General features: G+C 48.6%; 1 protein-coding gene across 3 annotated transcripts in view; it reads left to right on the forward strand.

The window, feature by feature from the left end:
- The window catches only part of DHX30 (DExH-box helicase 30), a 1,582,523-nt gene that overhangs the window by 889,016 nt on the left and 679,859 nt on the right, over window positions 1-13,648 (forward strand). The gene's annotated exons all lie outside the window — the stretch shown is intronic.

Raw genomic sequence — 13,648 nt, forward strand, 5'->3', positions numbered from 1 at the left:
AACCCATTGTGGGCTTCAGGCATGGACATGTTGAATAGCTTGCAAAATGTTAGTGAGTGGGTTCCCTATTTTAGGAATAAGGGCAATATAACCTTTGTAGTCATCAGTGATCTAAATATCCAATTTGAACCTCTTGAAGCATTAAGGGATGTACTGGATGAGGGGAATTTTCACTTGCTATTCCAGATACTATAATTCCTAAAAACAATAGCGTTTAGCAACATAAATAGCCCAGTTATAGTTAGAAATCGGTCTGAGAGCACTGAATGGTATATTTAACTATGCTAAATCAGTCCGACCCAAGTGTAAAAGCCTATGTCACTCTAGTTACATTGATTATGTTCTTATTGATGCAGCCTCTTGGCATTGTGTAAGCTTATTTGATATTCTGAGCCGCCCTAGAGTGACCAGGATCCTTTATTTGCTCTTCTGGTTATGCCATACTTCACCAGTATAGGTAGGTTACAAGGGAAATAAATACTTCCCTAATGTTCCCAAGTAGTCGGAGGTCATTTAAATGGGATAATTCAGATTTGGGATTTCTTCTGCCTAAGCTTTACATAGTTATTTCCTTTTCTGGTCTAGGCACTGTTGCAAGAGGGAGCAAACGCAGAATCCACTATTAATGTAATGGGCACTATAGCTAAAACCTGCGATTGTATCTCCAGCCAATGCATGGACCTTAATAATCATTTGATCCAGAGAGAATCATGGTATGACAAAGACTGTAGAGCATGTAAATGTTAACTTTTCGCAATGGTCAAAAAACACCTTTGCCAATAAAAATTAGGTTTCTCAGGCCTGTCATGAATATAAGAAACTGTTGCATAAGAAAAAGCTGGCATACTCCAAAGCTAATTGGGACAAGTTAAAGACCACCCTTTCCAGCAACAATTCTAAAGGTTTCTGGGAGTTAGGGACTTGAGGAGTACCTGTCCAGGACTGCATCAAAGAACCTGTTCGGTATGACCATTTTTCTAAGCTACACCATGAAAACTGAATAGATTCATTCAGTTTCCAGGATCAGGTGTTAAACATAGATGGAGCGTCTCAAATGATGTTTTTCATTGCTATAAGTAGAGAAGGCCATCCTGTGTCTGAAATCAGGGAAAGTGCCCAGACCTGATGGAATATCTATTAACCTTTTAAAAGTGAAATTAGAATTTGGGCATCTTTCCTATTGAAACTATTTAATGCAATTGCCTCTACTGACAAGATACTGCCCTCATGGAGAGAAGCAGAGATAATCCCTATGTATGCAAAGGGTAGCATAGAGCACCCAGAAGGCTACCGTCCAATACCCCTTTTGGACATGCAGGCGAAATATTTCGGAAAGTTGTCCTAAACTCAATGGAAAATTGTATGGACACAAATAATATAATCTCATATTTCTGGCTGGCTTTTGCAAGGGAGTGGGCACAGTGGACCTGGTTTTTAGGTTGTGTATGCTTATTACTAAATGTGTTTCTTTAAGAAAACTAAACCTTTTTAAAAAAAAATTAAAATATTTTATTACCCCAAGGGTTTTTAAAAGATTTTTGCTGTTTTAATTATCGGTTCCTTTATCTACTTTCCTTCATCATTCGTTGATAGAATCAAGTCCAGTATTTTCGCTGTGGCCGTTACCCAAGTTGTTCTTCCACTCCCAATTAGTCTCGACCACCAGACCTCCTCATCAAAAATATGGGCTGCAGCTAGAACGGGATTCAGGTAAGGTCTTCTGATGTTTCGACTCCAGGACATGATAGGAGGAGGTGCCTCGTTGTTTCAATTTCACTGGGATTTTTACAGAATCTGCATTTATTCGTTGGTGCCATGCCTCGAATCGCCCGAATTTCATTATTGTTTAGCAAGTTGAGATTTGCTCTTAGGAAGGTGCTCCTCAACGTCCGATTTGGGTATTTTTTCACAAATGGTTGAAGAACGTGGAGTTTGTGGTTCACGTACGGCAGATGCGAAACCAGTTTGTATGATGCTGCCTGATCACAGGTACTGTCCCAATCAAGTTCGTTTAGTTTTTTGTGAATCTTCATAGGGTTTTGAATTAGCTCTTTTTTGGAGCATTGGATCAGTTCCAATCTGCCTTCTTGTTCTGCATACCATTGATTTCGGACCATACATCGGCCTCCTTCCGCCTCGTTATTGACAGCTTCCAGTAACTCAGGGCGATTTTCCAACAGAAGTTTCCTGAACAGCATCATGGTGTCTCTTTCAACTATCGATTGTAGTGGGAGCTGGCTCAATTCGTGTCTTATTATCACCATATGCGTGGAGTTGGGCAAATTCAGGACATTCCTCTAATAGTAGCTTGGTAATATGAGCCAGATTTTTTGGGGTATCCCTGGCGTGGCTTCAGCACCATAAACGAGTGAGGGAACGACCTTAGCTTTCTAATAGTCTACAACAGGCGCCAGGGAAAAACGGCCAAACTTCCTATCCATCGCTTTCGCCTGTGAGGTTAGGCTCTTTGTTTTTGCTAGCAGATGTTTTTGCATAGCATTTTCATATTGCGCATTGTCAAGCATAATGGTATTTGAACTCGGTGACCTTCTCAATACGTTCGCCCTCCATGTACCCAGGTAAAGGTGTCGCTTTTTCCTCGCCCCTTTCCAAACGATAGAATTTTGGTTTTGACTTGTTAATTTCAAGGCAGTTTTCTGAGATGTATTCGGCGAAGTTAGTTAGCTGTCTCTGTAGCCCAATAGCAGTTTGGTTAACAAGGATAATATCATCCGCATACAGAATTCTCAATATTTTTGCTTTTCCGAGTTGTGGTGGGAAAGCTCTAACCTAGTGCTCTGTTTCTTTGTAATCGCCTCTAAAGCTCAGGAAAAGTGCAGGGGCAGTGGACAGCCTTGCTTGACCCCACGTTTGTGGTGATCTCTTCAAAACTAAACCTTTATTTTGTTACCTGAAAACAGCCTTTGGCACTGTGCCAAGAATTGTTTCATCTCCCACATTGAAAGAATTTGGTCTACCATATGACCTGTTAAGAGCCGTAATGCTCCTCTAAACCGAGAAAAGGGCAAAAGTACACTTTGCCGTGTGGGGAGGAAGGGGGGACTAGACTTGCCCTATTGAAAAGGGGGTACGGCCAAGGTGTGTTGTGGCCTCTGCCTTATTTAATCTATTCATCAATAGTATTGCCCTTGAAATATCTAATTTAGAAGTTGAGGCCCCTGTTCTTAATGGCCAACATAAGGGTATCCTCCTCTTTGCTGATGATGCAATCTTAAGTTCCATTTTTGTTTTTTAAATTAAGAAGCAATTAGTTATTTGCTGATCTTTGCTCCGCCAAGGGCCTTGTTATTACTTATAACAAAAGTAAGGCTATGGTCTACTCCAGAGCAAAGAAAAAAGACATGCAACTTAATTTGTGCATTAACAATCATCACAATATTTAAGTTACTTTTTTTTTGATTTTCTGGGTTTGATTTTGAACAAACAGACTTTTTTCAAGTTTAAATTTAATTTAAAATTCAGACGCTGTGCTGAGATTTGCTCATTAGAAGGGGGTTGGAATGATTAAGCCACCAGTACCAGTCGTGGTCTACAATGCAAAAGCCTGCATGTATGAGTCTGAACTATGTGGCAGCTTGAGCACCTAAGCACTGGTTTTTAATGAATACAAGTTCTTGAAGCTATTATTAGACCTACCCTTGCCCGCATCTAATATTGTGGTTCATTATGTGCTGGCCTGGCTCCATATATAGCCACCTGTGGCTATTATACCTATTTATTATTGGCTTAAACTGCATTGTGAAAACAGAATAAGTTCCTAATAGAGGAACGCCCGTCCCCTGCACACTCAAAAAATGAGCCAAACAATCTAGGGTAAGTTTCAACACAATTTGTGATACATGTAAAAGTTTTCAATTATCAATGCCGAAGTCACCAGCGCTACTGGGTTTGGCTTTGGCCAGGTAATTCCCCACGATGATACTTCTGTCTTTTTTGTCTTTTTGTCATATAGGTACTCGGTCCTCAGGCGTCACACTCCTCCCCGGCGCATGTCGACTTCTACAGGGTTCAGCAGGTGTCCATCCTACGACAGGCTCTTCCCAACTTCAGGCCTCCACTCCCTCTGCCTACGTTGCCTTGGCCCAGACCACGGTTGGCAAGCTTGTACAGCGTGCAATGCCCTGTCATCGAGGTCTCTGAAGAACAGGCTAGCCAGGTGGTGGGAGCTCGTCCAGAAATCGCCTCCAGAGGACCTGAAGGACTTCATCAAACATCGTTCCAATCCCAAGGTAGCGCCTCTGTTCTCCATCGCACCCCTCAAGGGAGACTCCTTCCCAAGGACTCGCCTGCATGGGAGGGACCGCCCGTGTTCCGTTACCAGCACTTGCACGTAGGCCTCCCCGGCTACCGACCTACGGGTCGAGGGATCCTCCCGGTAACAGTGTCGAGGGACTGGAAGGTTCTTGTACCGGGTCTTCACTCGAGGGGCTACGTCCTTGCACCGGCAATATGTCAGAGGAGCCACGCCCTAGTACCAGCAATATGGCCAAGGGGGTGCCTAAACGCAGCTCTACCGCCCCCTGGGCCGAGAGTGTTAGGCCTACCAGGCCTTGGTCTGAGGAGCAGGGTAGGCCTCATGATCCACACTCAAAGGTCCTGGAGGAGGCGGGGCCCAGCGAGCTGAGCAACACGACACAGGCACGTGGAAGGCAGCTCGACAAGATGGCCGCCGTGCCAGACATCAGCACCTGTCCGCCGCCACACCAGGAACGGGAATTTGGCGAAGAACGAGTGTCAAGGTGGGACTGGTGTCAACCAGGTACGTGTGTTAGGAAGAATTCTCTGTATAGGCTAATTTCCCAAACCTAGTGAGTCCCCCAGCAGCTTTGCTGGATTTTTGGGGTTTATTTTTTTCTCCTGCTAAGAGTGAGACTCTTTTTCTCCCACTCTTAGACATGATTTGAGATAACCTTTGACTTTGTAATGTGTTTTATGGGCTATGGGGTCTTTTACTCCATAGGGTTTCATATGTTTTTGGTAAGTGTGTTACACAGCACCCTCAACGCAGTAACACAGGGTAGTCATAGTGGCCCCCAAACATAGACTCCACACCCTGGGACTGACTACAGTCTCCCAGGCCATGTAAAGTCACCATTGACTTTACTAGTCTTAAATTGTGACCAGAACCAGTACAAACCATCATATTGTGAAAGTACTGGTAGGGGCAATTAAATTGCCCCTGGGTCTGTTTTTCGAGGGGGCACTGTGCAGTCCCCCCTCGTCGAGTTTCTGGCTGGTGGCAGTGGTTACCACGCAAAATATTCCACCGGAATATTTCCTATGGGATTTTCACATTCATTTTAAATGCACCACTTTTTTTGGTGCAATGTTAAAGATACCGCCGGGTTATTTATTTAATACTTATTCCCCGATTGGGTCTTTTTGCCAGGACTCGGTTTTAAAATGGCGTTTGTGTTCACCTCTGTAACTCCAACCCAAGTCGAGCCCTTTGTTCCACTTTTGGTGGGCTTCTGCACAGAAGCCTCCAAAAGTGGTGCCACTCTGTCTGGGTCTACAGGATGTGTCGGAGGGGGGTTTAGGCACCCTGGACTGAGTTGCCTCGGCAACTCAAGTCGCACTCTTGTGTGATTGGCCCTGTGGTGAGCCGCCCGGCTCAACACTTAGCATATTTGAGTGAGAGCTAGGACTGATGAATGGGGGTTTTCTGCATAAAAGCAGGGCTTTGGGGACTGGAATTTCAGAAGTCGCCACAGGACCAAAGAATCCGAAGAGGGAGAAGCTGAGCCGACCTGCAACGAGGACACCACCGGTGGAGCCCTTCTGAACCGCCTCACCACTTCCCGACGACAGATCTCATCCCGGAGAGTCTTCTTCCTTTGAACTGGTGGGGATAACCAGTTCGCCCTCTTTTTCGCCTTCCTGGATCATGTCGTGGTCGAATCGCCCGTGCCAAGCACCCCGGCGGCCGGATAGCCACGCTTCACCACTACCGCGAATAAAAGGGTAGTACCTTTTAACCGGGAAACTCTGCGGCTGGTTTCTTCCCTGGCAGTGCAACGACCTCTAGCTTTCCTCCACGTTGAGATCCTCTCTTCCCCTGGACAAAGCACCGACTTGCACCCGCTGCCAGGAACAACTGCCCCGCTGAAGCTTTCTCACCATTTCAAGTACTGTGTTCCGCCTGCTCTCCCTTGCAACAGACTGTTCAAGGTGTCCCTTAAATCCTTGACACACTATCCTGGGGTGACCTGGGACCTGCTAACTAACTTTTTCCAAACTGATCCAACTCCTTTTGAACTATCTGCAAAGACTTTTAAAGTACAATTCAACTGTATGACCTTGGACACATTCCGCCTTGCTCTCTCAAAGAGTGGGCCTGGCCTATGAACTTTCTTGCTCTACAGTAGACTCTGCCTTTCTTACCTTGCTGTGGTTCTTTTAAAAGTGCTGGTATTGTGTGCTTTCTAATTCTGCCTTTTCCCTCCCTTTTTAACTAACTTATTGGAGTGCCATCTTAGGTTAAGCGCTCACCTCTGTCTGCAAATAAGTGCTGTTTTAACTAAGACTTGTTCAATAAGTAATCAGGGATGTATATATCTTGATAGTGACTGTGTTTTGAACTTGCTTGCCATATTAGTGTTAGTGTATTTTTACAAGTGTGTTTTTAAATAAATAATTATACACTTTTATACCAAAGCTCTGGTCAGTGTGTGCTTGTGCTACTGTAGTTTGGTACCTAATTTGTATACTCTATATACTGTCTAACTCTTCTTGAGAGAAGTCTGACTGCTCAGCCACAGCTACCAGGTAAATCTGGGTGGTACAGACTGCTACCAATTGGGTTTACTGCCAACACCTGTAGTCCTAAGCCATTTGCAGTGGTCCCTAAGGGAACTGCACAGGTTTCTGCCTAACAACGTGGCCTACAGCCTAGCCTCCATTTGCGCAGGGCAGGTTCCCGCAACGTCCATATGGGCAGGGTATGCAGCGCCTCCAGCAGCCGCCCGCTACTCCGTCTATATCCCCTACCGCCCCTCCAGCCTGTGAGGACAGGACTCATGAAGTCTCCTCGGCTGGGGGTGATCCTCAGATATGCCATGAGAGAAGTGCTTCCTTCAATGCTTCCAGCACCTCAGGCTCCTTCATCGGCGCCTCTGACCCCTGCGCCGCCTTTGCCATCAGCTCCGGCCCCCCAGCCGGTTCCTCAGACGGTTCCGTTCCAGCCTCCTGCACAGGCTCCAGTCCCAGAATCCCAGCCTCCGGCTCCCGCCACTCCTCCACCAGTGAAGGATCTTCATGACCCCCAGGCAGACACGGACGATGAGGAGGACCCCGACACGCCATCTTCAGCCAAGGCCTTCCATGTACGTACTGCCGGGCTGGCTGAGTACCTGGGCCTTCCTCAACCCGAGGTCGAGCAACCAGTGGAGGGGGGGTCCTTGCAGAAGTCCTCACGCAACGCCCCTCTGCTAAAACGGGAATTCCATTACAGACAGATGTAGTCGCCCTGGCCAAGAAGGTTTGGCTTAAGCTCCACTCTGTCCAGCCGGTCAATCGACGCCTGGACGCCAAGTACAGGCAGATTGCGAGGGATACACTCTTGCTATCGGCCCATCCTCAGCCACATTCCTCTGTGATCGCTGCAGCATAACTATACTCCAAGCCTCACCCTCCTCCTCTTCGGCGCTACTAGGCAAGACGGAGAAGATCTTGGAGCTGTAATGGAAGAAACTCTATTCCAACGCGTCCTTGCATCTTCGTCAGGCCAACGCTGATGCCATGCTGGCGGCCGTGAGCCTGAGCTAGTGGTGTGAAATGGCTTATTTCCTCCGAGCTTCCTATGCAGAGCCAATCAAGTTTCAAAGCAGGACTGGCTGAGGCCAAGCTGGTGGCGCAGGACATCATGGAGTCCACCGTGGCCCACATTGACACCTCTGGCCGGGCCATCTGTATCGCCATGGGCATGAGAAGAACAGCCTAGGTCTGTGCAACTAAATTTAACCCAGAGGCACAGGAACACATTTTAGACCTGCCGTTCGAGGGGAGTGACCTCTTCCACTCCACCAGGGACGAGGAGTTGGAAAAAAAGAACAGCAGCTCACAAACAGCCAAGTTTGTCCATCTTGACAAAGACCACGCCCAAATTGTACACCCAGTCACAGCAGCGCTCCGACAAGGGACGTACATACGGAGGGTTCTGTGGCTTCCAAGAACTGAGGTCCAGGCACCCAGGACCGCTCGCCGACTCCACATCAGTTCAAGCAAAATAAATGGGGGAAGGGGAGTAAGGATTTAGCCAGCCCCCCTTTTCTGCAAAAGCCTCTGAGGGAAAGAAGGCATGACACGCCCCTCCGGGTCCACGTGTCTCCAGTGGGGTCAGGCTTACTGTTCATGCACATTTCCGGTGCCAGAATTTCGCGGACCCCTGGATCTTCTCCGTAGTATCCACAGGGTACCGCCTACCCATCCCAGCCTCTCCTCTGTCCTCCCCTCCACTCCCTCAAGTTGGGACAGCAACTTTTCTGGCGGAGATCTGATTGCTCGTAGAGAGCCAGGCCGTGGAGGAAGTCCCGGCCTCCCAGCAAGGCTTGGGCTTCTACTCCAGGATTTTCACCATTCAGAGAAAAAGAACCATGCGGGCCTGAGAGTTGTGCTGGACCTTTCCACCCTCAACCTCTCCTTACCTCTACAAAAATTGAAGAAGGTTACGTCAGCTTTTATAGCGGAGACATTGTGCAAGGGAGACTGGATGTGCTCCCTGGATCTGAAAGGCGCGTATGTACACGTCCCGATATGGCAGCCCCATCGTTCTTTCCTACGGTTCAAAATCATGGGCTACCATTTCCAATACAAGGTCCTCCCTTTTGGCCTCAACTCGGCCCCCAGGGTCTTTACCAGACTCATGAATACTGTGGCTGCCCTCCTCAGGGCCCAGGGCCTCCACATCTACCCATACCTCGACGAATGGCTTGTCAGGGCTACATCGCTGGAAGCAGTTCACCACACTTCCCAGGCTCTTATGAACACACTGCACAATCTGGGCTTTTCGCTCAAGCTGAAGAAGTCGCTGCTGCAACCCACGCAGACTCTAACATTCTTGTGCCTCATCTGGGATACGTGCTCTGAGTGGGTGTACCCCTAGACGGACAAGATAACAGCCATCAAGAGGGCCATTGCTCACTTCAGCAGAGAGGTGACCTTGGCCTGGGGGCAGGGTCATCCACCCCGCGCCACAGAAGCTAGCCTTCGCATCATGGTTCCTGAGCAGGTGATGCTAAGACACCTCAGCCTCTGCCAGGCTAATCTGGAGCTCATACTGGGTACTAGGGGCAAGGCTACCAGGGCCTAAGAGTAAATCGACCAGGTTCTGCCACTCGGCAGCATCCAAAGAAACCGACCCCCTGGCATGTACTCTGGACGACGTGCTCTCCTTCTCGGCGCACCTCGCCCACTCGGGAGTGCAGGTGGACACCTGCCGCATTTACCTCGCAGCCATCGGGGCATACAGAAACTCGGAGGAGGAGAGTTTTTCCCCTTCCAACCCAATTGTCAAGAGGCATTTGACGGGTCTCGCCAGGCTCTACCCACCCATCAAGAGGCTGCATCCCGTGTGGGACCTCAACATAGTCTTGGGTGCCCTGGCGCACAAACCATTCGAAACTATGGCGTCCGCGGACATCAGGCTGGTCACCATTAAGATGGCCTTGTTAGTCGGTTTTACCTCACCTCGGCTCACAGAATCAGCGAAATCCAGGCGCTTACCGCCTAGGAACCATACCCAGCATTCCTGCCTAAGGAGCCATCCGCATTCCATCTGAGCAACAAAATTGTGTTGCCCACGTTTCTTGCTGAGCCCAAAGACAAGGCCCAGAGTTCTGCACTGCTTTGAGGTCAGGCGTGCCCTGAAGTTCTACCTGGACAGGACCAAGGGCTTCCGCATGTCGGACGCTCTTTTTTGTCACCTTCGGAGGATCAAAACTGGGGTATCATGCCTCCAAGGCCTCCAAAGCCTGTTGGATAGTCTCGGCCATCAAAGAAGCCTACGAGGGACAGCATAGGCCACTGCCGGCCAACATGCACGCCTATGCAGCCAGAGTCAAGGCAACAGCCATTGCTTTCCAGATGCACGTCCCCAGGCAAGTCATAAGCAGGGCGGCCATAATGGCCACCCCTTTGGCTTTCTGAAAGCACTAGTGTTTGGATGCCGGTATTCGAACAGGCCGTTCTTAGAAACTTGTTTGCTTAAGGAGCATCTCCTCTCCACCCTGGGGCTACACTCAGTCGTAATCGCCCATGCAGTATGGAGGAAAGGGGTAAGAGTAATTATAAGTTACTCACCGTAGTGACTAACATACCCTTAGTCCTTAGTCCCCTTTCCTCCAGACGTCCCACCAACTTCCCCCCTAATAAAACTGGTGTCATTAGGCAATGTTAAATCTATTGTCGACGCGTCTATGGGGACTGAGGTGTGGCGCCAGAGGGCAGAGTCAAAGCAGGGCATGCTCCCAGGGCCGCACCCCTGTGCGCCTCTAAATATAAAGGGGAAGAAGGTTTTTTCTGCTGAAAAAGGTTCCGTCTTCCGTCCCTTGGAAGGGACGCCCATGCAGTATGGAGGAAAGGGGACTGAGGACTAAGAGTATGTTACTCACTACGGAGGACTGAGACCCATCTTGGACTTGAGATACTTGAACCAGTTCTTCAGGAAGGACAAGTTCAAGATGGTCAGACTTTCTCAGATCCTTCAGGCCCTCCATCTCCAACACAGAAAGTACCCAAGGCTCGCCTTTGTCGGTTCTCATCATCAGTTTCGAGTTCTGCTATTCGGGCTGACCTGCGCCCGAAGGTTTTCACCAAAATGATGCCAGTGGTGTCAGCGAGTCTCGGGAGATGGGGGATACACGTCTACCCCTACCTGGACGATTGGCTGATCAGAGTGCGTTCTCAAGAACAAGTCATGGATCATCTCAACGTCACCTGCCACTCTCTTCACAGTCTGAGCTTCTCCCTCAATTACAAGAAGTCCCATATGACACCATCTCAAAGCTCCAGTTCATCGGGGCTGTACTGGATACATCGTTCGAAAAGAACTCGCCACCCGAGGTGAGGGCTCAAGACATTTTGCAGATGGTCTCCAAGTTTCAGAGTGCCCAGTGTCTCCCACACTTGTCGTTTTGAGGTTGCTCGGCCTCATGGCATCCTGCATTTTTCTGGTGCCAGAGGCTCACCTCAGTATGAGATCCCTTCAATGGGCTCTCAGGATACAGTGAGTTGCACTAGCCTCAAAACCTCCATTTTATAGTGTTTCACAATGACAAAGTCGTCCTGAGGGTTAAGCCTTCATTTTTACCTAATGTCATTTCAGATTTTCATTTAGGACAAAAGATTGTGTTACCCACTTTCTATCCTCCACCTCATCATAGCAAGAAGGAGGAAAGATTGCACAGGCTCGATCCACGTAGGGCTCGTACCTTCTACATTTCTAGATTATCAAAACTTCTCCTAGATAACCAACTAATTATAGGTTATGCAGGTCATAGACTAGGTCAGACTGTGACAAAGCAGACCTTATCCAGATGGATCATTCTAGTGGTTTCAGAATGCTACAGGCTGGCGGGCACGGATCCTCCAGAAGGCTTGAGGGTCCCTTCCACTACGGGCATGACTACTTCCTCTGCTTTGCAAAGAGATGTTCCTATTAAAAACATGTGAGGCAGCTACGTGGTCCTCAATGCACGCTTTCACCAAGCATTACTGCCTTGATTCTACCCTAAGTCAGGATGGAAGCTTTGGAAAAGCGGTCCTCTATACGGTTCATGGAAACCATTGATGAATTTGTACTCCACCAAAACTAACACTTTTTTGGGAGTCTATCAAAGATGAGGAATACGTGGGAGGACACAATCCATTCAAAGAACAAGTTACTTACCCTTGGTAACGTTCTTTCGACTGGCTGTTCCTCACTCGTATTCCTCATGGCCCTCCCAGCCTACCCCTCAGTATAATTTCCCATTATATTACAGCTTTCGCTCTTTCAAAGTCTAGTATGGTCAAACCTGTGTTGATGCGCGTAGTTCGACTTGAGAATGACATTAACAAGAAGAACTGAAGACAATGGGCGCTGCACATGCCATTTATGCCTTCGATGACATCATCCTCGAGATGGAGGCCCTCGAGGGACATCGACGCACAGCGCCATTTACTGAAATATTTTTCTGAGGCAGCTGAAGCTGGATATTGAATATCAAAGATGAGAACTACGTGGTAGCAACATCCAGTCGAAATAAGGTTACCAAGGGTGAGTAACTTGTTGTCACAAGTCTCTCCCCTTCTCACCTGTTTCTCCTTACTTGTCACCTTCTTCGAAGTGGCTTCCTTCTTTCTTACTGTCTGGGACTTGTTTAGGCCTGGACGCGGGTCTTTGGAGTCCAGCGTGAGGTCTGTTGCTTTTTACTAGGAAGCGTTCAGTATCCAGGACGTGGAACCAGGAGGAAGATGACCCAGCTCGGAAGGAGCCGAAGCGCCGACAACGAGCACAAGATAAATCCCAGAATAGAACCACGAAAAGAAAGGGAAAGGGAACAAAGGGGTACCAGGAAGGAAGGAAACAAAGGAATCAAAAAGGAACGCGAAGCGGACTTCGGAAACGCACGTCTAACTACTCCAAGCAGTAGCGTTGAGACGCGCGGCGCCGCGGGCGCGTGGTCCTTTTCTAGGAAGACAAACGTAGCGTGGAAGGGCTGGTGTGCAGTGTTTTGGAACTGTCGGCCATGTTGGTAGAATCACGGAGTTCACACCGCGGTGCATCATGGACCATGAAGTCCAGAATGGACGAATTCGGCGGTTCATGACACTTGTTCTTCTCTAGTCTCCACATGCTTCAGTCTTCCTCTTCCTCTACTTCTCTGCTTCAGATAAGGTCCTCGGCCCTTTTACGGGAGATCCTTTCTCTTTTGGAGATGCAAGCGGGAGAACTGGTTCCTCGGTCAGATAGGGGATCTGGCTTCTACTCCAGGATTTTTGCGGTACCCAAGAAAAACCCGACTGGCCTGAGGGTAGTCCTGGACCTGTCATTTCTCAACCTGTCTTTACTGCTCAAAGTCTTCAAGATGATTACTCCTGCGCACATAGTCTCTGTGTGCAGGGGACTGGGTGTGTTCCCTAGACCTCAAGGATGCGTACCTTCATGTCCCCATCTACCAGCCGCATTGGACATTTCTGCAGTTCGCGATTATGTCGTACTACTTCCAGTACAAGGTGCTGCCTTTTGGCCTCAAATCGGCTCCTTTTGTGTTCACAAAGTTGATGAATGAAGTGGCTGGTCTCTGCTTGGAGGGCCATCACTTATACCCTTATCTCGACAATTGGCTGGTCAGGGCCAGCTCACCCGAGGGGGCGGTGCACTCCTGCCAACAGCTGGCAGACGTTCTTCACCAGCTCAGCTTTTCCCTCAACCGGCAGAAGTCGCAGCTGACATCCGCCCAGGATCTGGTTTTCCTTGGAGTGTGCTGGGACACGGCGGTGCAGCAGGTGTTCCCCACACCCGAGAGGCTCTTTTCCCTCTGCAAGGCGAAAGGGTACTTTCTGGCCAACTAAACTACCTGGGCGTGGTGGTTCCAGCACCTTCTCGGACTGATGACATCTTGCATACTTGCTGTCCAGCATGCCG

The sequence above is a fragment of the Ambystoma mexicanum genome, chromosome 2p, assembly GCF_040938575.1.
Source record: "Ambystoma mexicanum isolate Mex_15411 chromosome 2p, UKY_AmexF1_1, whole genome shotgun sequence".
NCBI classification, from domain to species: Eukaryota; Metazoa; Chordata; class Amphibia; order Caudata; family Ambystomatidae; genus Ambystoma; species Ambystoma mexicanum.